Source organism: Bactrocera dorsalis, chromosome 3 (assembly GCF_023373825.1).
Source record: "Bactrocera dorsalis isolate Fly_Bdor chromosome 3, ASM2337382v1, whole genome shotgun sequence".
Taxonomy (NCBI): domain Eukaryota; kingdom Metazoa; phylum Arthropoda; class Insecta; order Diptera; family Tephritidae; genus Bactrocera; species Bactrocera dorsalis.
In genome coordinates this window covers 11,891,341-11,914,783 of record NC_064305.1, presented here as the reverse complement: position 1 = coordinate 11,914,783, position 23,443 = coordinate 11,891,341, and the positions used below count along the sequence as shown (strand labels likewise).

The following is a 23,443-nucleotide window of genomic DNA, read 5'->3' as shown; positions in this document are numbered from 1 at the left end:
TCCCGATAAAGCTGAATTTTTTTCAAAAAGAGTACCGCAAATAGGTCTTTAGACTTGCTTGATCGTGCGAATTTCGATCCTATACGAGTATTCATCGAGAGCATTATAACTTCCGAAGATACATGGTTTTATGAATGTGACATACAAACAAGTCAACCATCATCGGAAAGGAGGGAAAATACGAGCCGAAACCAAAAATCACGCGGAAGTCGCTCAAAAATCAAAATGATGTTTAATATTTTTTCAATATTCGTTGTTTGGTACATTATGAATTTGTTCCCGAAGGACAAATGGTCAATATGGAGTCCTATTTGGCCGTATTGAGACAAAAATCGCTGAAGGAGTTGAAGACCTTCCCAAAAAATGCTTATAAAAAATGTTTCGAGAATTGGAAAACTCATTGACATAAGTGTATTACATCTGCTGGGTATTACTTTGAGCGCGACAAAGTAAAAACTGATGTATAATGTAATTTTTGCGTTAAATTTCCGATTTCCGGGGACTTTTATGCCTTTTCGATCTTCTCTGCCATGAATACTTATTAGCAAAACTTTGCTAAGGGCAAGAAGTTCATAAGATCTTCCGCGTTCTACGCATATTATACCTGTATATGCGATGTAGGCCAGGTTGCCACTTTGATAATATTTTGATAACAAAAACATCAAGATAATGTATTAAACCAAATTTTGTGCAAATACGTCGAGTAGTTTCTTAAATATAGGATTTCACTTTAAGGTGGATGTCCTGACTTAGCCCACTTTCACACCGCATAAATAAACGCTAGATGAATTTCCTATCAGTTAATTTGGTTAAAACAGCTTTGGTGGTTTGTGAGATATACTTATTAAACTTATTCATTATTTTTCATTCCAAACAAAAAAAATAATAATACAATGATATTTCTCAAAAAGCTTCTTCCAATAATCCATTTCATTCCAGCCTATCAAAATCACTTTGAAACAATATTCAATTGAATAAGGAGCTAAGGATTCAAGGTTCTAAAAATCTGTATTATCGACCCAATACTAATAAATTATAGCTTCGTATGTTCGGTCAGTTCATGCTCGCTACCCACAAACTACAGCTAATAGTTTTGTATTTATTGAAGAAAAAGGTTGCTTAGATGAAAGAGTTACCAAATCAACACATTGTTAATAGATTTGACTATACCACTTGTTCATCGAATTGTATATTTTTATTCTCAAATACTCGTAATATATTTTCAACAAAGTATATACTTCAGAGTTGTGCTTCTTTCGGATTTTTTCGGATTCGCTTTATTGGAACTTAGGTGAAGTATGGTAACTACTGGCAAAGCTGTTTCAGAAGTTCAGTCTATAAGAATATGACGTTATTATTACTCGTATTATTATATTATTATAGTAAGACAATTACGATAACATAATCAATTTATATAAAATATGGCAACACTTCATGCATAGCCACTTTTTATCTTGAGCAGTGATAGCGACATAATTATCTGTACGGTGCGTTAGTGACCGCGATCCTTATCCCGTCACTTTCCTGTACTAAATATAACGCTTTTGCTTCGTAAAATTTCGTTCGAAATTAAATGGATATCAATTTAGCTGGAAGTGAGATATCTACCATTGATAAGCACAAGTTTTTACTATTAATTTCTCTTCACATTTACGAAGGCGCGCCGATAAGTATCGAGCCAAACGCCTGGTCGTGGCGCTACGGAATGAGAAATTGACTATCGTGTAGTACATTCACGTGATATAAAAATTTCAACCGAATCGAAACAGCAGCATTGTTTTGATCTCGGATCATCGGATTTTCGAAAATTTAAAAAAAGTAGTGTTGGTCTAATCCTGTAATAAATATTGCGCATAAAACCATTCAGACGATGGCTGCTGCGATTGCATACTCCAGACAAAAAGTACAATTTTCTTGAATACTATTTTAGGTTAGCGCAATCCGAAAGAGTATTTGGGTCATTTAGACACTGTCGATGAAACAAGTATTATCTGTTAACGACCATAGAGACCAAGCTGTAGTCGAAAAAATCGACTTTATCCGGCGAATTTTCTCGGAAGAAGTCGAGAAAAGCATCCCACAGTCGAAAAGCTGTTGGACACTGCTTTCTGTTATTTTTGTGAAGCAATTACCTTTTTATACCCTAAACAGGGTATACTAAATTTTCCACGAAATTTTTACCACCTATAGGTAAACGTCGGAGAGTTTATACAATTTATATATATAAATAACGGAGACCCTATAAGATATATATGTATATATAAATGATCTGCATGATGAACTGAGTCGATTTATCCAAGTACGTACATATGTTTGTTCGAACAAGTCCCTCAGTTTTTGAGATATCGACATGAAATTTTTCACACGTTCATTTCTGCTCAAGGAACTGACTCATTTGTTATAACTGTCGACATCGGCCCACTATATCACATAGCTGCCATACAAACTGAACTATCGGAATCAAGTTCTTGTATGGAAAACTTTTTTGACTGACGAGATATCTTCACGAAATTTGGTACGAATTATTGTCTAAAGTAACCACATAATATACGAATAAATTTTTCAGATCGAACAACTTTAGCATATAGCTGCCATACAAACTGAACGATCAGAGTCAAGTTTTTGTATGGAAAACTTTTTTATTGGTGAAGAGTATTACAGAAAAGATCTTTCTCAAGCTTCGGTGCAACCATTGACATATTTTTTCTTGTTTCTTCAAATTTAAGTTAAGTCGTTTTTTTTCAATTTTTTTGTAGACTAAGTACATATCGCATCGCCCTCATATACACCAAAGCATGAACTTCATTCTACCAACACAACAACAACAACAGCGGTTTGTATAGCATTGTTCTTTGCGGTTTTGTGTTTTTACACGGTCAATAAGTAAATAAATATTTATGTTCGTTGGCCATTAAAAGTCCAACCGATGGCCTTGTCGTTGCCACGTTTTTGCTTAAAATTGCGATGAGCAATGCGGTGATGCTTTATGCTTTTGCAGTGGTGAGCAGCCAAACACATAATTAACATATTTTATTATAATTATTGCTATTATTGTTGTTATTGTTGTGCACCATGCGTATCTTGTTGCCGGCAAATTGATTACATGCGGTATTGATGAAGTGCGCTGTTGTAAGGCAGCGCAGCTCGAGTATATGCATATGTATGCTCATGTGTAGATATATAGATATAATATTTTATATTTACACTGTTGTTGCTGATGAATTGATTAATTATGCACACATCATTAATTATGCATGAATTGGCACGCACACTAGCGCCAGCATGGATCTGTATGTGTCTGCGTGTGTGTGTCCTTTAGCGTTGCCCCTATTTAGCTACGTAGAGCCACTGTCTGTCGTCTAAATATACTTAAATGCGGGTAGTAATGATGGTGTCGGTGGCAACAACAAATACAGCAACAACATACAGCGCTTCCTCTGCATAAATCACAGCTTTGCTTGAATCTGTGCGGCGCCAGCTGAGGAGGCAGCGACATGCCTCGATTGATGTTGCTACAACCAAGTGTTAATACATTGGCGCTGCTCTAAATTAAGTTCAGCAATAACAACAGCAATAACAATAACGACAATGTCGCATATAATTAATTTGTATTGCATGTAGATGCCCACCTATTCACAGCACGCCAATTCTATGTGTACGTATATGTATGTGTTTGAAAATATATATATGTGTGTGTGTGTGAAAATATAGGTGTATGGGTGTGCGTTTATGTGCTGTACCAGCATAAGGACATACGCTTCAGTGATTAATTTGATTCGGAACGCCATCGATAGCGCCCGAAAATGAAACGAAATTATTTCATTGGATTTGGCGTTTTTGTACAACAACTAATAAGCATGCAAAAAATTTTGGCCAAGGTTATTGTTGTTGTTTATTTGTAGGAAAATATTTAACTATAAAGCATACAAACAATTTTGTAAAGTTTATTTTTGTTGTTGTTTTGTGGGAGGGCACCAATATTCATACAATATTCGAAAATTCGCTGTAGAGCTTAAATGAATTCACAAACTAGCAGATAATTCTAAAGCAGTGGAGTTGATTACCGTGACAGTGTCATAAAGTAATGCAAAATATGCTCTGGGCCGAAAACAACAAAAACTAATATTAATTATATAATATACAAGTGTACATGTGTACATATTTACCTATATGAAAGTATAGTACAAACCATATGGATATAAAAATAGTTTTTTTTTATATGGACGAGCTTGAAAGCTACCCCACAGACTTACGATGCGAGATAATGCGCTCACCAAGAGTTGTCTTCAATAAAGTGATTGTTTCGGTAGCTATTTGGCATATAAGGCAGACCCTCTTTGGAACAAAAGGTCTTCCACATCAACTTTCTCCAACTAAGGTACGAATAGTTATTAATCAAGGCGTTAAAGTGGTCTCCACTGACTGTTACTTTATGGTTGGATTCATTTTTAAAGAAATATGAGTACGCTCTGTCGATAAATCACATCCCAAAGCCAAGTTTTGAGGATGTAACGACGTCTCAAGAATGACTTGTGGATTGTTATCCTCAAAACCGACAATTTTGTTTTTTTTTTTAACCCAATCAACTTTAACTGATATCTATCACTGAACAAACTTTTCTTTCGAAAATCGGGTTCGGGTCGGTCTGTTTTATTATGAAACTGAGAATAATTCGAGTAACAGCTTTCAAAAATATCAACTCCGAAAAGAAATTTCGCCTCATTGAAAATCACACGTTTAAAAAAAAATACTCTTTAAAAATGCCAGAAGCCCCTTAGGTCTCCTACCATACTTTCTGAACTAGCAACCGCGCAAGGACTATAAATTTCCAATACATTACCTAGGAGAGTTTTATTCGTATCGGTGAATTTGGATTAAACGAAGTTTCAGACAGGGACTCCTTATCGTGTGACTTCTTCAAGCTATTTCTAGAGAAAATAAGCTCGCAGTACGACGCAACAATATCACTGGCCTCAACAATCGCGCTTTTGTTCTGCTCTTTTTAGGTTGGACAAAGAACCGAAGCAAATGGGTCTGGTTGTGATCGAGGGCGAGATGACAAATCTCCTGTCCTCAAACAAAGAGACACCATATTCGGGACTTGGCTGTTGACTTTGAAGTCGTGGATAATTTCATTTAGCTTGGAAAGAGCATCAACACCACCAATAATTTCAGCCTTGAAGCTCAACGCCAAATCGTTCATGCCAATGGATGCAACTTCGGACTGAGTAAGCAATTGAAAAGTAAATTCCTCTACCGACAAACAAAGACCAAACTCTACAAGTCCCTCATTATTCTCGTCCTGCTATATGGTGCAGAGGCATGGATGATGACAACATCTGATGAGTCGCCGTTACGAGGTTTCGAGAGAAAGATTTTGTGGAAGATTTAGGGTCCGTTTCGCTTTCCCAACGGCGAATATTGCATTCGATGGAACGATGAACTGAACGAGTTATATGAGGATAATGACATAGCTCAGCGAATCGAGAGACAGTGGCTACGCTGGCTAGGTTATTTTGCTCTCGAAGGAATTAGAGCGAAATCTTTCATTAACTGTCGGTAAAGTCGACCACGCTCTTACTTGACTTACTGTATATAAATAAAAAAAGTAACTTCTCAATGGCTACAAAGGCCTGTATAAAACTTACATTTGTGGCCATGCAAACTTTACCACTCAAATTTTTCAAGTCTTGTACATATTTTACTACACTTTATAGCGGTACTTGTTGCGGTGTAGAAATTTTTTATTTAGAAATAAGTTAATGACATGTTATTATTGAAAAATTTAAAAAATTACAAACAAAACACATTCAGCTATAGATAAATCAATTGAAACATGGTGAGCTTTACAAAATGAGCTCGAAACGTAAGCGACTGACATGCGATGAAAAAATTATTTTTTTTTAATTTTTTTACTTTTATCTCATTTACACTATATTCGAAATTAATATATTATTTAATTTTTTTTAATTGAAACACGATGTTTAGTAGGTGTATTACCTCAAAAACAATTAAATCGGCCGTTTTTGTATAAGCACAGAAAAGCTAATTTGTGTTTCACTCATAAAACGTAGTAGATTTAAAACTATAATTATAATTAGAGAATATAATTAAGTTTACTTGAGCTTACCAAAAACATCAAAGAACCCAAATTTAAAAAAGTCTCGAACGAACGAAAAAGTTCGAAAAAAAAATTTGAGAAAATATAGTGGTAAGTTTTGCGTGGCCACTAGTACATGTGGCCAACATTTAGGAGTGCATCATATAAATTTTATGAAAAATATTGTAAATATATTTCGTGGTTATTAAAAATGACTTAAATTCAAGTGGCAGCAGTTGTTTCTTGCCAAATACGTAAGGAAAAAATTTGAGAAGTACCGTTAATTAAACAAATTATTCTCGATTAGATAATTGAAAGCTTTCAAGAGATTTATATCTTGGCGCATTTCATGGTCAATTTTGTTTATGATAAGCAAATACGAGTATATATCACAGCCATAGAAAAAATGTTTTTTTGTTGCATGGGATATCTTAACAAAATTTAATTTTTCAAGTGTGCAGATTACGAATTTATTCAGAATAGAATCAATATGATAAATTAGATGTTATTGGACCTGATATACACACATACTGGTGTCCATAATGCTTGAACAAACGGTTTGCCTGTTATCATGTTTTCTAGGCGTATAGCTGGCATGTGTTCGATAAAAAACGATAAATTGTTTAAAATTCAATATAAAAAAATTTAATAAGAAATAAAAAATTAAATATTTATAAATTCTATGTACTTAAATCAGCCACTTACAGGAAATTGCAAAAAAAAATTAATAATTTATTATTATTTCATTTTATTGTTGTTTTTTTTTGAGCAGAAATGTTTCAACATAATCCAAATTTTCACTTCATCAACTTTATTAAAGGCATATGGCAACGCTGCACAATTTGATTTTCTTTTCACACCACGTTAACATAAATTCCGTTAAATTTGCTTAATTTTTTTTTTTTTGTTTTCACAAATTTCCAATTCCTTTGTGCACCCGTCTAGCTCTTAGGCTACGCTTCCGCTCACTTCGGCACGCGGCTTAACAGTCGCCAAACGGACTCGTTAGAACTGCGCAGATTTATTCGTTTAAGTTTCGCGTAATGTTTTTGTTTTAATTGTTTTTCTAGCCAAACTTCCGACGCCGCCGTCTAATAGCACTCAACTAACTTTTAGCAACTTTTTTCTCTGCAGCACAAGCGGCTAACTAGCTTGAAGACTGACTGAAATCGAGTGGCGTTGCAGTGCAACTGATAAAAATACATACACAAGTGTATAATACGGTCGCGAGCAGTGGTGAGCAATAAAAATGCAGTGAACTGCTGTATAGATGGAAATGGTTAGGTTTTCAAGAGTTTTGAATTACTTATTTAGCAAGGATTAGTCTCTCGGGATCGGTTCAGTATTATATTTATTGGTCCGGGAATACTTAAATTCCGTATTTATTGCCTTCTTCAGTTCGGAAATCGGTCAGGAAACTTTGATGCGAAAGATGCACCTCGTTCTGGTCGACTTATCGTTGGAAAAGTCGAGTAATTGTGGAAAAGATTGACCAGGACCGTCACATAAGCAGCCATGATATCGGTAGGGAACTTAACATTCATCATCAAATGGTTTTGAACCATTGAAAAAAGGCTGGCTGCAAAAAGAAGCTCAATGTTTGGGTACCACATGAATTGTCTGTGAAAAATTTAATGGACCGACTTAACATATGCGATTCATTGTTGAAACGAAATGAAATCGAAACATTTCTGAAGCGAATGATAACAGGAGACAAAAGTGAATCAAATACGTCAATAATAAGCGAAAAAGATCATGGTTCAAGCGTGGTGAAGCTCAACAAACAGTTGCAAAGCCAGTATCGACGCCTCGAAAAGTTATGCTGATTGTTTGGTGGGATTGGAAAGGAATCATAAACTATGACCTGCACCAGCCTGGTCGAGCGATTGATTCTACGCTTTACTGTCAAAATCTGATGAGATTGAAGCAAGTAATCACAAAAAAACGGCCAGAACTGATAATTTTAAAGGGCTTCGTCTTCCATCAAGACAACGCTAGACCACACACATTTTTGATGACTCCGAAAAATTTGGGAGAGCCTTGTACCATCGGACTACCATTTGTTTCGGTTACTGCAGAACTCCCTTAATGGAGTAAAGTTGACTTCAAGAGAAGCCTGTGAAAATTACTTGTCGTAGGTTTTCACCGAGACACCAGAAAAGTTATAAACTGATGGAATAATGTCTCTAGTGGAAAAATGGCAAAAAGTATGGGCGAAAATGGTACATATTTGGTTCATCAAAGTTCATTATAAATATAAAGAAAAATAAGTTGAAGTTTGATTAGAAATACGAAAAGACTTTTTCGACTACCCAATACATTACTTCTTATGGACATGCCTCTAAATAGGTTAGGTTAGCTTAAACTGGTAGGCCAATAAGCGACGCATAGACCAGTCATATCCTTTGCGATACCAGATGGAACTCAAAAATTGTTGCTGCCAACTAATCAGTCACTCACTGCAATTTTGTTGCACACAACTATAACTTTGCGAATACATTGTATGTGTAATAATTTGATAAAAGTGTCATATCAAAGCAAAATGTTTTGTCGCCGCTCTTTCGATGTATGAAACTTACATAAAGAGTGCTACAAGTCTTCGCGTAGCAGCGTGAGCGCAAATATAAGAGTTTGTAATCGCAGCGCCTTCTGGCAGCTCTTCTCGGTATCGAACCTACATATGAATGTATTTCTGGAATTGCGGTAAATAATTTGTGCGCTTACTGATAAGCGAAAATTATTTATGTGGAGGCGAACCTACTATTCGGGCTACATATATCGATGTGGTTGAAGGTTTATCTAATATACATACATACATATAGTAACGGGTGATTTTTTTGAGGTTAGGATTTTCATGCATTAGTATTTGACAGATCACGTGGGATTTCAGACATGGTGTCAAAGAGAAAGATGCTCAGTATGCTTTGACATTTCATCATGAATAGACTTACTAACGAGCAACGCTTGCAAATCATTGAATTTTATTACCAAAATCAGTGTTCGGTTCGAAATGTGTTTCGCGCTTTAATTTTGTTCAGCGATGAGGCTCATTTCTGGTTGAATGGCTACGTAAATAAGCAAAATTGCCGCATTTGGGGTGAAGAGCAACCAGAAGCCGTTCAAGAACTGCCCATGCATCCCGAAAAATGCACTGTTTGGTGTGGTTTGTACGCTGGTGGAATCATTGGACCGTATTTTTTCAAAGATGCTGTTGGACGCAACGTTACGGTGAATGGCGATCGCTATCGTTCGATGCTAACAAACTTTTTGTTGCCAAAAATGGAAGAACTGAACTTGGTTGACATGTGGTTTCAACAAGATGGCGCTACATGCCACACAGCTCGCGATTCTATGGCCATTTTGAGGGAAAACTTCGGACAACAATTCATCTCAAGAAATGGACCCGTAAGTTGGCCACCAAGATCATGCGATTTAACGCCTTTAGACTATTTTTTGTGGGGCTACGTCAAGTCTAAAGTCTACAGAAATAAGCCAGCAACTATTCCAGCTTTGGAAGACAACATTTCCGAAGAAATTCGGGCTATTCCGGCCGAAATGCTCGAAAAAGTTGCCCAAAATTGGACTTTCCGAATGGACCACCTAAGACGCAGCCGCGGTCAACATTTAAATGAAATTATCTTCAAAAAGTAAATGTCATGAACCAATCTAACGTTTCAAATAAAGAACCGATGAGATTTTGCAAATTTTATGCGTTTTTTTTTTAAAAAAAGTTATCAAGCTCTTAAAAAATCACCCTTTATATGGTACACATACTATACGTACGTGTATTGTGTATATCTTTTAATTGGTATCGCTGGGGTGTCGCGGCTCTTGCTTTACTACTTTCAATATTTACTTGGTTATTATTTCTTGTTTTTGTTTAATTTTGAATTTTAGAACACATAAGTATATATGTGTATTTACTCACACATATATAAAAACCTCTTTCACGCCTAGTTAAAATAAAAACGGTAGCAACTGGAAACGCTACATTTTTTATCTTCCAAATAAAAAGCGAAACAAGCTTTCGTGTTATCGGGAGCTAGCTTCTGAGAACTTAAAAATAGTAAACCGGCAAGAAAAAGTAGCGTCCAGATTATGTACTCTCGTCATGCCTAAACAAATTCATAAATTATAGAGAATGTACTTCGGATTCTTTAATGGAACTTCTTGTACGACTCGTCCCGATAAAGAGAATTTTTTTCAAAAGGACTACCATCTCAGTTCTCTACATTTATGGAGAACATTATAATAGCCTAGGAGACATTGATGTCTGAGTTTGACATGCAAACAAGTCAAGAATTATAGGAATGGAGGAAAAAAACGAGACAAAAAAAAGGCCGCCAAAGTCACTCAAAAAGGAAGGTGATGCTCATTGCTTTTTTGATAGTCGTGGTTTGGTGCACCATTAGTTTGTTCCAGAGGGATAGACGGTCGATAAGACCACGTCAAAACATCTGTCGAAAACGTCCGGCATTGTGGAAGAACAACTCACGGGTTTTGAACTATGATAATGCACCATCGCATCGAGCTACGATTGTGACCGAATTAAAAGCCAAAAGCTCAATAAATAACATTGATGAACCATCATCACTAGATTTGGCGCTGTGAGATTTTTTCTTGTTCCCAAACTGAAATTGCCTCTCCGTGGAATCCGTTTTCAGTCGATCGAAGAGATAAAACCAAATTCGCTGAAGGAGCTAAAGGTCATCCCAACAAGTGCTTATGAAAAGTGTTTCGAGGACTGCAAAAATTGTTGCATAAGTATCTTACATCTGGTGGGGATCACTTAGAAGGTGACACAAAAAAATACTGATGAATAATTAAATATTTTGCGTTTTTTTACAGTTTCTTTACACAGTATTTAATGGCTATAAGTTCTTAGTTTTCGTCTTCGTCTTCACTATTCGGAATCTGGTTATAAATTTCTTTCGGCTCTCTACTTTCGAATTGTCTGAATATTTTCCTGCCCTGACCAACTTGCTTGCTTTCTTGTTGTCGAAAATGGAATTCCCAACTTACGGCCAAGTTAAGTTGACCTACTAGCGAGCTCAAAGCATTTCTAAATTTGTTTACTACGCTGGCATTACTCTTTGGCGACGACAAGGCAAGTAGTGCCGCCTGTATGGATCGTGTAAATGGTCGCACACTGTATCCTTCCGTGGTTATTCAATAGAATCACAGGTCTTCTCCATGCCAGTTTCTACCGCTTGCAAGATGCTATCTGAGTTTGGTAGACGGAAAGAGATAATGAAAAATATCAAGATCCTCAAACGATAAGTCGTCCCTATAGCGCCGTTATAGATTGAAATCTTATCCACCTAACCTACTAAAACTCTTCACCTTTTAGGTGTAGAGGGAGCTCTAACCTGTATGTAACTATTAAAATCAAACCCCTTCCAAGGCAGTCTGATCTTCAAAGAGGGTCGCGAACGCGTTGATGACATAACACGTCTAGGACAACATCAATTGATGACCAACACGTCAAAAAATAAAGGAATTTGTACTTGAGAATCTATGATTAACAGTCGACAAAGATAACCTGAAGCCAAGAAACCACTTCAAAGTAGATGAAAAATCAAGGCTATGTTGACAGTTTTCTTTGATTAACGAGGTGTGGCGCACCCCGAATTCTTTCCGACTTTCGTATCTAAACAGAGGCTGAAATTATGGGTCGACCACCCTTCGTTTTTGCATCACGGTAAAGCACCTTCGCATATTGTATTGATTTTTTGTAAGTTGTTCGCCAAATTTTTAACCAATATCGTGCCACAGCAACCGTATTCGCCTGATTTAGCTCCGTGTGACTTCTGGCTATTCAGCAAAGTCAAACGACTGCTTCAAGGAAACCGTGTTCTGTCAATTGAAGACAACGAACATGAATCGTTACGCGCATTGGAGACTATTCCGAAAATTGTCTTTAACAACTCTTCTGAGGATTGGAAAAAGACGGGCACAAGTGCATAGGGCCTAGCGAAGGACGACATAGATTTTAAAGAATAAATTATGAATCTTAATATTATGAACAAAGTTTTACTCTTTTTAGTGTATAGTAGTAAGAATATGTGGACAAGTGGATCATCTTAAAAGTAAGTTTAATGCTTTCTCTACATAACAAGAGCATCTCGAAGCTGATATCAAGCTCCTGAACACATATTTCGCAATTTTCTTTAATCAGATCCGAAAAGTGACCCTTCACATAATATATGTAAAAGAGTATATGAGGATTCTAAGCCTGCTTTGTGAGCTCTAGACTATATATTTTATAAGTACTTATATCTATGATTATGAATTTCGTGATGTTCGTACTGGCTGTTAGTCGAAACTTGCTTTTCTTTAGTTTTGATTTCGGATATAGTTGATGGAAGTTGAACGCAAGCTAATACTGGTCTCGACTGTGGAAAATTTCGTTTAATTAATATGTGACTTGCTTCCTGCTCGATATGCAGAAGCATTATAGTTGATGCCTGAGACAGCAACCACCTACAACAAACTAATTTTTTGGGTTTGGCGGAACTTAGAGACGTCTTAGTTTACACTGGCCCAGTAACTTTTGTACAAGATCAAAGTTTAAAGCTTCCTAGAGCTCGATATGAGCAAAAACCATTTTTAACTCATTTGCGAAAAAGTTTTTTTTGATAATAAGAAAATTTGCGGCTCTCAACTTTCAGCTGAAATAACGAAAATAAATTTTAAAATTAATGCTTGCTGCGAGTCAGTTTAATCAGTCCGTTTATCTCGCCACTTATCTGTTTGCAAACCAGTTAGAAGCGCCCAAAGCTTCGCCTGTATCGCCTTAATAAAGTGAAACGGTATTTAATTAAATTCCACTAAATTTCCACTTAGCAAAGCTTTTAGCAATTTCTCCGCTGCCAATCAAGTCAGAATTACCGTCAATTAAAGCAGCAAAGCGGCGAGACTAAAGCACCACCAAACATTAACTAGCAGCGAGCGAGACAGGAGAGCAGGTGCTATGTTTTTACAACAACAACAACTTTGTAATGGCGAAAAAAACTAGCAGCAATCGGTAGCCGCTAACGAACATTAGATTGCAGTTATACATACATATAACTAAATAAGTAGCATGTGACATGAGGCATGTTGCATGTTGCAAGTTCTAACTAGTTGTAATTTTCTAACTAGAGGCATTTAAAGCAGTGTAACTGGTTAGAAATGAAGGAAAATAAAAGAAAAATATAAAAAGAAATTTGAACAAAAAAAATAAAAGAAACTTGAAGCAAAGAAAAGCGTCTACGAAAAGTTGCAAGACAAAGTAATCAAGTGTCTGCGAAGCCGCTTCTTATGTAGACATTTATATGTATGTAATATGTACATATAAAAGCATAGCATTGTGAAAAGTCTGAGGAAAAATGGGAAGCTGTTGAAAATTCGCAGAAAAGAAAGCGTGGCAGTGCTACAAATTCCTAACTTGCCACAGCTAAGTGGCAGCTTTGTTGATGTTGTCTGCTATCGAATTGTTTTTATTTGTAAAGTCACTGTTGACATTTCGTTTAGCGTAAGCACAACAGTTGCTCCTCTTTTCCTTTATATATATACATACATAATATATGTCTGCGTGGCAACCATGCAACAAAAATCAACAATGCGAATTAAGAAAGCTATCAAGCAACAAAAATGAGCTGACATCTTTTGCAGGCAACAAACAACGATAGACAGCAAACGGTAAAGGCAACGGCAAACAGCTAATGTGGCAACTTTTAACGGCAGCAGCTGTCAACTTGCCGCAATCAAGACTCCAAACAACACAACAACAACAATGCAAACCGAATTGCCCAACAGCGACATCCTACGAAATCGGCGTACGAATCGATGCGCTGGCAAATAGTGTGGCGGCTCAGCCACAGCTGCTAACCGTCTATGTTGTTGTTGCTATGTTTGTAGTGTACTTGCAACAAACAGCCACTTGCCACACTTGTTTGAGATTTTTCATTTTTATTTAGGAGAAAATCATAGCAACCATAAATGTTGGAAAAGAAGATGCAGCGGCTGCTAGAGACATACATATACATATACCTAGGTGGACATACGTACAAGCCTCAGCACCTAGATTGTTACAGCTGTTGTGTTGGCATAGTGTACGCGTGAAGCTTCAGCGTGTATCGTAGAAATTGATTTCAAAGAAATTGGCGAAATTCACAGCTAAGCCAATGCATGCCTTTCTCAATTGTTGCTAAAGTATTTTCGCGCTTTGCCGGCGGTCACTTTTGCTTGTGGAATCTTCGTCGGCTTTGATCCGAAAGTCAAAGAGCGTGCCACAGCGAACCGCAACTCGGTGCTTTCATGTCAGAAACACACTTATGTACAAGTAATGAAATGTTTGCATACTAATGTGAAGCATTATGATTACCCAGCGGTAAAATATTTGAGAGAGCCGTCTTCACGAAACTACAAAGTCTGAAATAAAAGTCTTCATGCTTTACACCGGCTCCAAATGTCTAAAGAACAGAGGGGGAATATTGTCAAAAGATTAGAGGCAGCATTCTCATGCTAAGTTTTAGGAGCCAACGTGGCCTTGAATTCAGAACTTACGAGGTATGACAATTAAGTAATGAGACTGATTCCATAAAAACCGTATATTTGAAAATTATTCTACAACTCTCCTTCAAAGTAGTCCCCTTGGGCAGCTATACAGCGATTCCGCCGCGTTTTCCATGCTTCGTAACATTTCTGGAACGCTTCGACTGGGATGTCCGCGAGTACCCTCGTCACCGCCGCCTGGATGTCCGTAATCCACTCAAAATTGGTTCCGTTGAGCACCGATTTTGTTCTAGGAAACAAAAAAGTCACAGGGGGACATGTCGGGCGAATAAGGCGACTGTTGCAACACGGCGATACCTTTAGAGGTCAAATACTGGGACACGCTGAGGGCGGTGTGGCACGGTGCGTTGTCCTGATGAAGGATCCAGTAACGAGCGATGTCTGTGTGCACCCTGTTGATTCGTTGTCGCAATCTTTCGAATACTTGGCAATAGTAGACTTGATTTTCCCCGGTGGAACGAATTCTTTGTGGACGATTCCACGGCTATCAAAAAAGGAAATAAACATGGTACATATATCAATGGAGAGGGGAGGGATGTCGAGAAAGAAAGAAAGAGAAAGGGTCACAGGTTTACCACAAGCGCGGCAATAAAATCAGTCGCATTACTTAATTGTCAAACCCCGTATATATGGTAGTATAACTCCTTAACTTTTTAAAATTTGTAGCTACCAACAGTGAGGTAGTTCCCAGGACGAGAGGTAGGTTTGTATGTGGTCTCCGGATACTTTTCCTGCCCTCGCTCACTAGAAAACCAACTCTCTTTCGCCTCTTTTTCATCTACTGCGCTGACGGAACTTTTGGTATGGCCTACGATGTCAAGATCATCAGTAGTACGTACGTATTGTACGTTTAGAGCAGACAGAGCTAAAATGAGCGAGAATCACCGTGTCTGAAACATCGTTTGCTATCGAACGATTTGGTGAGGTCTTCCCGATTTTAACGGGGCAGATATTTGCGCTCCTTCTGCATAGCACTATGAGTTTGGCAGAAATTTCTTTTCATTGTTCTTTAATAGAAAAAATATTCACGTTTGGAGTAATGGTAATTTTCTAGCCATTGCTCAGGCGTCGTTACATCTTTAAGTCTCTGTTTGCTGTAGGTCTATGGGCAGATGGAATCATTGGTCCATATTGCTACAAAAATTAAGCGGCTTATAATATCGTGGGACTGTGGTTTGGCCTCCAAGGTAGTGCTATTTTTTGTGGATTTATGGGAAGCCGCTAGTCTGAACCAATAAGCCCGAGGCGATTGACGCCTTCGAAGAGAATGTTCGGCTCGTGCTGACATGCGGTTCCAATTGTTGCAAAAAGTGGTCGAAAATTGAACCTGTCGGCTGATTTGTCGAAATCAATTTGAAAGCAATTTCTTAGTTATTTCGTTAAATTATATGCATTTTACTACTCGCACAAGTCTAGAGAGACTTTTTAGTTTTATATTATTGATAGTGAAAAACTGAATTTGAAAATATTTTTCGAAATTTTTTAAGAAAAAATTAGTGTAACAGTGACTCATTTCATTTATGAAGGCTGTAGTGTCTTACCTTTGGGATTTGATATGCCTAGAGAGATCAGATCTTTTGACAAAAAGATGTTCTTTAATAACTTTTCTGTATACAAATATCTGCATATATTAACTATAACCTCATTGGTCTAAAATTCACCAATCTTGGGTGAGTCTACAAGTAACCGTGTAATTCAGCTTATCATCTATATAAATCCATGTGTCCGCTAACATATGTATATGGTCACTTTGGCGATTATCGCCACCAGCACGCTTACTAATACCAAAAAATGAAATAAAAACAAAAGCAAATCTCTACATGTACGAGGTGCTGCTCTCCTCTTCCAATTGCAAATCAAAGTGTTGGAAATTATGTGAAATTAGTAGATAGCCAAGAGCGTTAAGCAGTCAGCCGCCTGAAGCTGGCAAATAATCATAAAACGTGTCGACCGTGAAATTTTTAATCAAAGCTTGGCGCACAACACACTTGCCACAGTCTATATTTACCCACACACATATGTACATACATACATACATACACTCTCGTAAGTAGCACAGAGTGCAATTACGGCAATAAATGCTTCAGCGCATCTCCGAAGAAAAATGATGTTGGGAAATTAAAAGAAAATTTGCGAAAGCGAAATGTGCACATCCCGCATGAGAGCACGGTTGGCCTGGATAAGTTTAGTGTGTGAATTCGAAGTTCATTAGGAAATGATGATTGCGAATAAATCGTGATATCAGTAGCTATAAAAGTGGGTATTTAGTACATACATAAATACCGGAAGTTAGTCGGAAAAAATCGATGTTCAAATTAGAGTTAGAAAGGCTTAGAGGGATTGCCATTTGCTCAGTAAAACACTCGCAAGCGTTTTCCACAATTTCTGGTTGTAAGGTTTTATGATAGATGTTCAATCATATTGAGTTTATGATTAGTGAGTATATTTCTTATACTTTTGTAATAGGGTTGCCACCACAAATGACATTAATTATCTAATGATGTTAGGAAAAATTTTAGCTTCCCTCAAAACGTATTTCAATACTTTTTTTGCAAGTTTTTTTTTAATTTTTCGTATTGCTGAATCAGGTGGCAACCCTCATCAAACTTTTTTTCTAGAAAATTGTGTCATATTTAAATTGTATTCTTCCTATAAGTTTGATTTTATTGTAACAATATTTGAACAGGTGGCAACCCTCTTGAAAATTATAAGTTTATATACATATGTATGTATATATTTTTTAAATTTTCCAAAGGTGTTCATATTCAAGCATTTTTATTTTAGTTTTTGTTTTACGAATTTTACACAGGTGGCAACCCTATGTAAAAAAATTATGATATATTTTCTAAGTTTTTCTAAAGATCTTCATATTGTAGTGTCATCATCTTATAAAATTTTCGCTTTACAAATTTCAAGCAGGTGGCAACCCTGCTCAAAATACTTACTTTATTTTTGTCAATTTTTATTTAATTTAAAGCCTTATTTAAAAACGTTTTGATATTTAATTTATAATTTTTTTTTAATTTTCTTATCGTAAATTTAAAATTTTCGCTCTACGAATTTTAAGTAGGTGTTAACCCTGCTCAAAATAATTTCTCCAATTTTTTGTACTTTACATTTGTATTATTTTACTTTACTTTTGTCAATTTTTCTTTTGTTTGTTTATATTTATTTTTTTTTGTTTCAATTTAATTTTTTCAAACAAATTTCAACAGGTGGCAACCTTATTTAAAAATATATTTGTATATTCATTTTATAAGTTTTCAAATGTATTAATATGTTAGTGTTTTCCATCATATTATATTTTCGCTTTACGCATTCCAAGCAGGTGGCAACGCTACACAAAATAACTTAGTCAAGTTAAGTCAAGTTTAGATTATTTTATTTTTACGTAAAATTTTTTTTTCTTATTTGTTAATTTATATTTCATTTTTGTTATTAATTTATTTGAATTGAACAGTTGGCAACCCTAATTATATTTTTTTTTATATTTCTTTTATAAGTTTTTCTGAAGAAATATTTAGTGAAATAGTGTTTCCACTTATTAAACTTTCGCTTTTCAAATTTCAAGCAGGTGGCAAGCCTTCTCAAGAATTTCTTCAAAAAAGTTCTCAATTTGCTATTTTTATTTTCCGTTTGTTAATTTTTGTTTTGTTTTGTTTCATTATATGTATTTGTGAAAATAATTTTATTGTAAAAAGTATTTGAACAGGTGGCAACCCTGTTAAAAAATATATTTTGTTATTTATTTTTTTTTAAGATCTTAAAATTATAATGTTTTCATCTCATAAAATTTTCGCTCTACAAGTTTCAAAGGTTGCCACCTGATTCTTCACAAAATAATTTCTCCAAATATATTAAGCTTGCCATTTGCAATATTTAATTTTCAGTTAATTTTTTTGATAAAATTTGTTTTTTTTTCGTTTCATTATTTTTGTTCATATAATTTTATTTAAAAAAATTTAAACAGGTGGCAACCCTCTTCAAAAATATTTTTTTATAATTTTTTTAAAGTCTTAAAAGTGTAGTGTTTAAATTCATTAAATTTTCGCTATAGAAATTTCAATGGTTGCCACCTAACTCTTTTCAAAAAAAATTCTACAAATTTATTGAACTTTAAATTTGATTTATTTTTTTCTTTTGCTCTATTTTTCTTTTGTTTAAATTAAATAAATTTTATTTATAAATTAAATTGACGAAATTAAATTAAATAGGTGGCAACTCTAGTCAACTACCAACTATTAACATAAACCTCTTAAGGTCATACTCCATATATTAAAAAAAAAATTGATTTAAAATTTACAACTAAGTGGCAACGCTCTAGCTTTTCACTTGCAACTATACGCATTTACCGTTATGTTTACCGTTGAACCATCAAAAAATAATTATGCAAATATTTATGTATGTATGTATGTATTTAAAGCTCATCAATTCTTCCAAATAAATGGCTGTCCTGTCTCTACTAATTTTCAATATCAAATTACAGCTCTCGCGGCTGTCACGCATCGATTACATTGTATCCGGCAAGTGACCGTTAATTGTCAAACTTGTTGTGCAAGTTGCAATAAATACAATTTCGCATTGAAGAGAGTAGTTTCACCGTCTTGCTGGGAGAAAAAATAAAAATAACAAATATTTATGCGCCAACTTCACCGTTATGCCAACAAACAAACATGTTATGGCCTGGCTGCAGTGCGACTAAAATGAACGAATGCCCGACTAACATGTCGATGGCAAGTCAATGACGTCTTCAGTAGCCAGATGCCCTCGAACGGCGCAATCAACTCGGTGGCGAGCATCAGCGCCTGGCTGCCTGCCTGCCTTGTTTGGTGGCAATCAAAAGCCGTTAACTCTATCACTGCTTTTGCTAGCGGTCAACATAACGGTAGCGATGGAAATAATTACAACGACAGCTTGCGACTGGCTGGGAACGGGATGTGCAATTATATATTTATTTGTATGTATGTGTGATTAAATATGTTTGTCTGTCTTCGTCAACATATAATTACAATATAAATGAATTAATTTGGAAAACTAACCGTTTAGGCATTTTAATGAATGCCGAAAGGTGAAATTTCATGGGAAACAATTTTCAGCAGAAAATAATGAAATTTATAAATGAAAGTTTTCATTTTGATTTTGCGAAAGCATGTTCAAAATCCAAGCAAATTTTTTCTCGCTGGCAAAATTAGCGCCATATGCTGCCTCATGATTGCCAAACCAAATCCCCTGTCTCACAAAAATCACGCTTAATCTTCTGGTAATGTACTTCAGAAAAGCTTGCCACAATATCCTGGCGGTAAGAGGAAGTCATTTGCATACATACAAACATACTTGTAAAGATATGTATACCCACACAACTACATATACACTCGCAAGCTGCACTAACGGTTTATTAGATCAGCTGAAAGTTGTACGAAAATGACTTTGTGTGTATATGTGTACCCAGATCTATGTGTCTTCATATGTATGTATGTATGTATTTTTCTGTACTTGCGTGCATAACGGCACATTAGCAGCGGAAATTGCGTTGATGTTGTTGATGACGTTGTTGATAACAGGCGCCATCTGCACAAACAGCGACCGTAATAACGGCATGTATACCTTTTGTATATGTGTATGTACTTGTATATAGCAATACATACACATATATAGTTGTATGAGTATCAATTAGTTCTAATGTTAGCATCAATCTCGGCTGCGCAGCTGCCATCATTTACCGCAACATTTGTGCTCTGATTGATGTGTTGCAGTGTATTGTGATTACCGGTGATTAGACATTTGTTTGTAGAGTAATTATGGTAGAATTCGGGAGTTCGCAGAAAATGCCTATACGCCCTCGCTATAACTGCAAGAGACGCCAAATTCTACTCTCTATGAATAGTTAAGCTTTACTAGCAAAAATATCGACTATTTTGGGAGCAAGCTTCAGAGTAGAACTCTTGAAATTTGCATGGAGAAAACGACGGGTTCACGAAGTTAGAGCTTTCTATATTGTTGTTGTTGTTGTTAAAGCGTCAGCAATTGTACCTGAAATAATTTCGAGGAGTGCTGCCCAGTTGATAGTCCTAGGCCAGATAAAAATCCAGCTCCGTTCCGATTACTTAGACCTGACTGTCATGCGCTTTCTCCCAAACGGTGTTTTCACTTTTTTACAAGAAGTTTCCTTTTTCCTGAAGTAATTTCAAGGAGAGGTGCCGAGTTGTTGGTCCTTGGGCGCATAAAAATCCAAGTTCGTTTTGGTTACTTAGAACTGACTATCGTGGGATTCCTCCCAAGCGGCGATTTCACTCTTGACTCTTTACAAGAAGCTTACACCTTAAGAACTTAATTTTATAGCTTTGAGTCGAAATAAGCATGCTAAGGATTTTCTTAAAACTATGGAGGTTTTACTTTCTAATACTCGGGTCGTATGGTATTAACATCTTGAGATTCTCCAAATGGAGACTGGTTGAGTGTTTTGATTGAATTACCATTGAAGTTCTCTCTTGGTGAGTTCTGAAAGACCAATAGCGTGTTTTTTTGAATTTTTCTTTGAAGGAACCGATTTCTAGAATGAGTTTCTAGGCCCGTTTGCTATCCAAACCTCCTTCCAGATACTTGGTACGAACCTTACTTGTTAACTAAACCCCGTTGGAGGTTTTTTCTTTATAAATCATATCAGTCTCTAGGGCATTTAACTCTTGGTTAGCCGATATCGCCCATGAACGACCTTAGAGCGTCATTCATCACTTCACTAATCTTGTATTGAAGAAGTGCCCGTCTATCGTATAGTTATTTCATCTCCAAAAACCATCAGCTTAGGTGCTCTTACTTCACTTTTTCCCAGAAGCAAATTTCCTACAAGTGACCTTAGGATAAGGGACAGTACACCTTCCTTAGCATTCCATGTTTACTCTACTCTGAGCTATCTGACTTTGTTCCATTCTTTTATCCATTTTTTCTCCTTTATTATCCTTATTATAAAGGCTCTATCCCGACTTCTTCCAGATTTGCGCCATTGGAGACATTGTTAAATGCTCCGCTTATGTCAATAAAGACGCCCAAAATACACTCCTTAGACTCCAGAGCTTTCTCTATACTTAATAGCAGCGAGGCGAACGAAATGTAGTCTCAGTGGATCCACTTTTGGTATACTCGTATTGTGGTTTCGATAGATTAGCCGATGGAATCTTGGAATATAATCGTGTGCCTTCAAAAGGAATGAGGTTAGACTCATTGGTCTATATTTGTTCGAATAAATGGGGACTTCTTTGCCGACCTTTGAGATAAATATGATCCAGAGGATAGGCACAAGGTTAAGCTTCCTCACTGCATCTAGTCCACTTTTGGATGGTAGTTTCCTAAGCACAGCAACCTCAATTTTCTTTTCTAACTTGCTGCAGAAGCTCTACCACGACTTTCTCTTGATTATGTGAAACTCTTTTTTATATTGCTCTATACTTAAGCAGAAGTCCTCATAAGCTATCTGTGCCAATTTGAAGAGTTCTTCAAAATTTCGCCTACGTGATGCCAGCCCCTTATTCCATCAAGGCGACTTCGAACCAAGTTTTGCATGTGATGGAGGACACGTAATATGACACGCTTTATTGGGAATATTTGGAAGAAATATTTATTAAAGGCTCAGTTGTAGGTATAATGCCTACCATATTGATATCCATTTAATTGGCCAACTAAATAAAAAGGGCATACAAACCCATGCTTTAAACTACTTCGAGCCGACAAAGTTTGTTCAAGCAATTTGCTCAGTATTAACGCTTACCAGCCACCAGAAGGAAGCCGCTTTCCAATGAAAATAAGCAAACTGAGCGCTTCAGCCGACATTCTTTTGTGGCCGCATACTTTTTCACAGTGAACTTTGGCTGCAACTCAACCACATTTGCGCGCCTCAGCAACCCACTTTGTGCTAAGAGGGTTAAGTGGATAAGCTTACAACGCCAAGCGAAGAAGATTGGAGGGAAAAATGTATATATAAGCTATAGAAAAGCCGCTATCAAAGCAGGCAAAGGAATGAGAACGACGAGAATGATGCCAAACGACAGAAATAAGAATGCAGATTTGATAATATATATGTATATGTATATATAAATATATATATGTATATATGTATGATAAATGAATACATACATAATTGACTTGTGGGAGCATGTTTGCAATGTCAACACATACACACTCCCCCATTAATAGCCGCCTAATATGGCACAAAGTATCATTAACATAAGCGCCTTTCAAAGCACGCACACAACGAAGATAACAAAAACAAAAGAGACGTCGAAGTAGACCAGTTGGCGACGGCGTTGCCTTCTATAGAGATATAATCAAAATAAAGAATATGGAAGAAGCAATGTGCTTAACCTAATAAAGGCGAAACTATGCGCAAGTGTTTGAAGCGTGCCACATGCATCATGTTGCAAGTACTATGTGGAATTAATAGTAATGTAAACGTTATTGCAGCATATACATAGCTGTAAGCGCTCAACAATGTAAGAGAGCGATTACACGCACAAACGCATAAGTACATTATATTGTAAATATATAAGCTGAAAGCTTACATACACATTTAGAGGTATTCAAGCTCTTGTTTTATCACATTAGTGTGTGGGGGGGAAACCGTTATTTGCTACGCACATGACTTCAGTGTGTATGCAAATACCAATAAGTGGAATTTAAAGAGCATTTTAAAGAAATTTTGAACTGGTCTTAAAGTAACTAGTTACTAGTGAATTGTTGACAACTTGAAATTTAGATAGAATACCACTTTTTGGAATGGTTAATTAATTTTTC

General features: G+C 36.2%; 1 protein-coding gene across 3 annotated transcripts in view; it reads right to left on the bottom strand.

Moving 5' to 3' along the window:
* The window catches only part of LOC105226683 (putative polypeptide N-acetylgalactosaminyltransferase 9), a 160,099-nt gene that overhangs the window by 117,897 nt on the left and 18,759 nt on the right, over positions 1-23,443 (bottom strand). The window contains exon 1 of one of the 3 annotated variants that reach the window (XM_049453731.1): positions 6,806-7,251. The exons of the other annotated variants lie outside the window; for them this stretch is intronic. The gene's annotated coding sequence lies outside the window, so the exon portion shown is untranslated. Of the gene's footprint in view, positions 1-6,805; positions 7,252-23,443 lie in introns of those variants that run through there. 3 annotated transcript variants of the gene reach the window in all.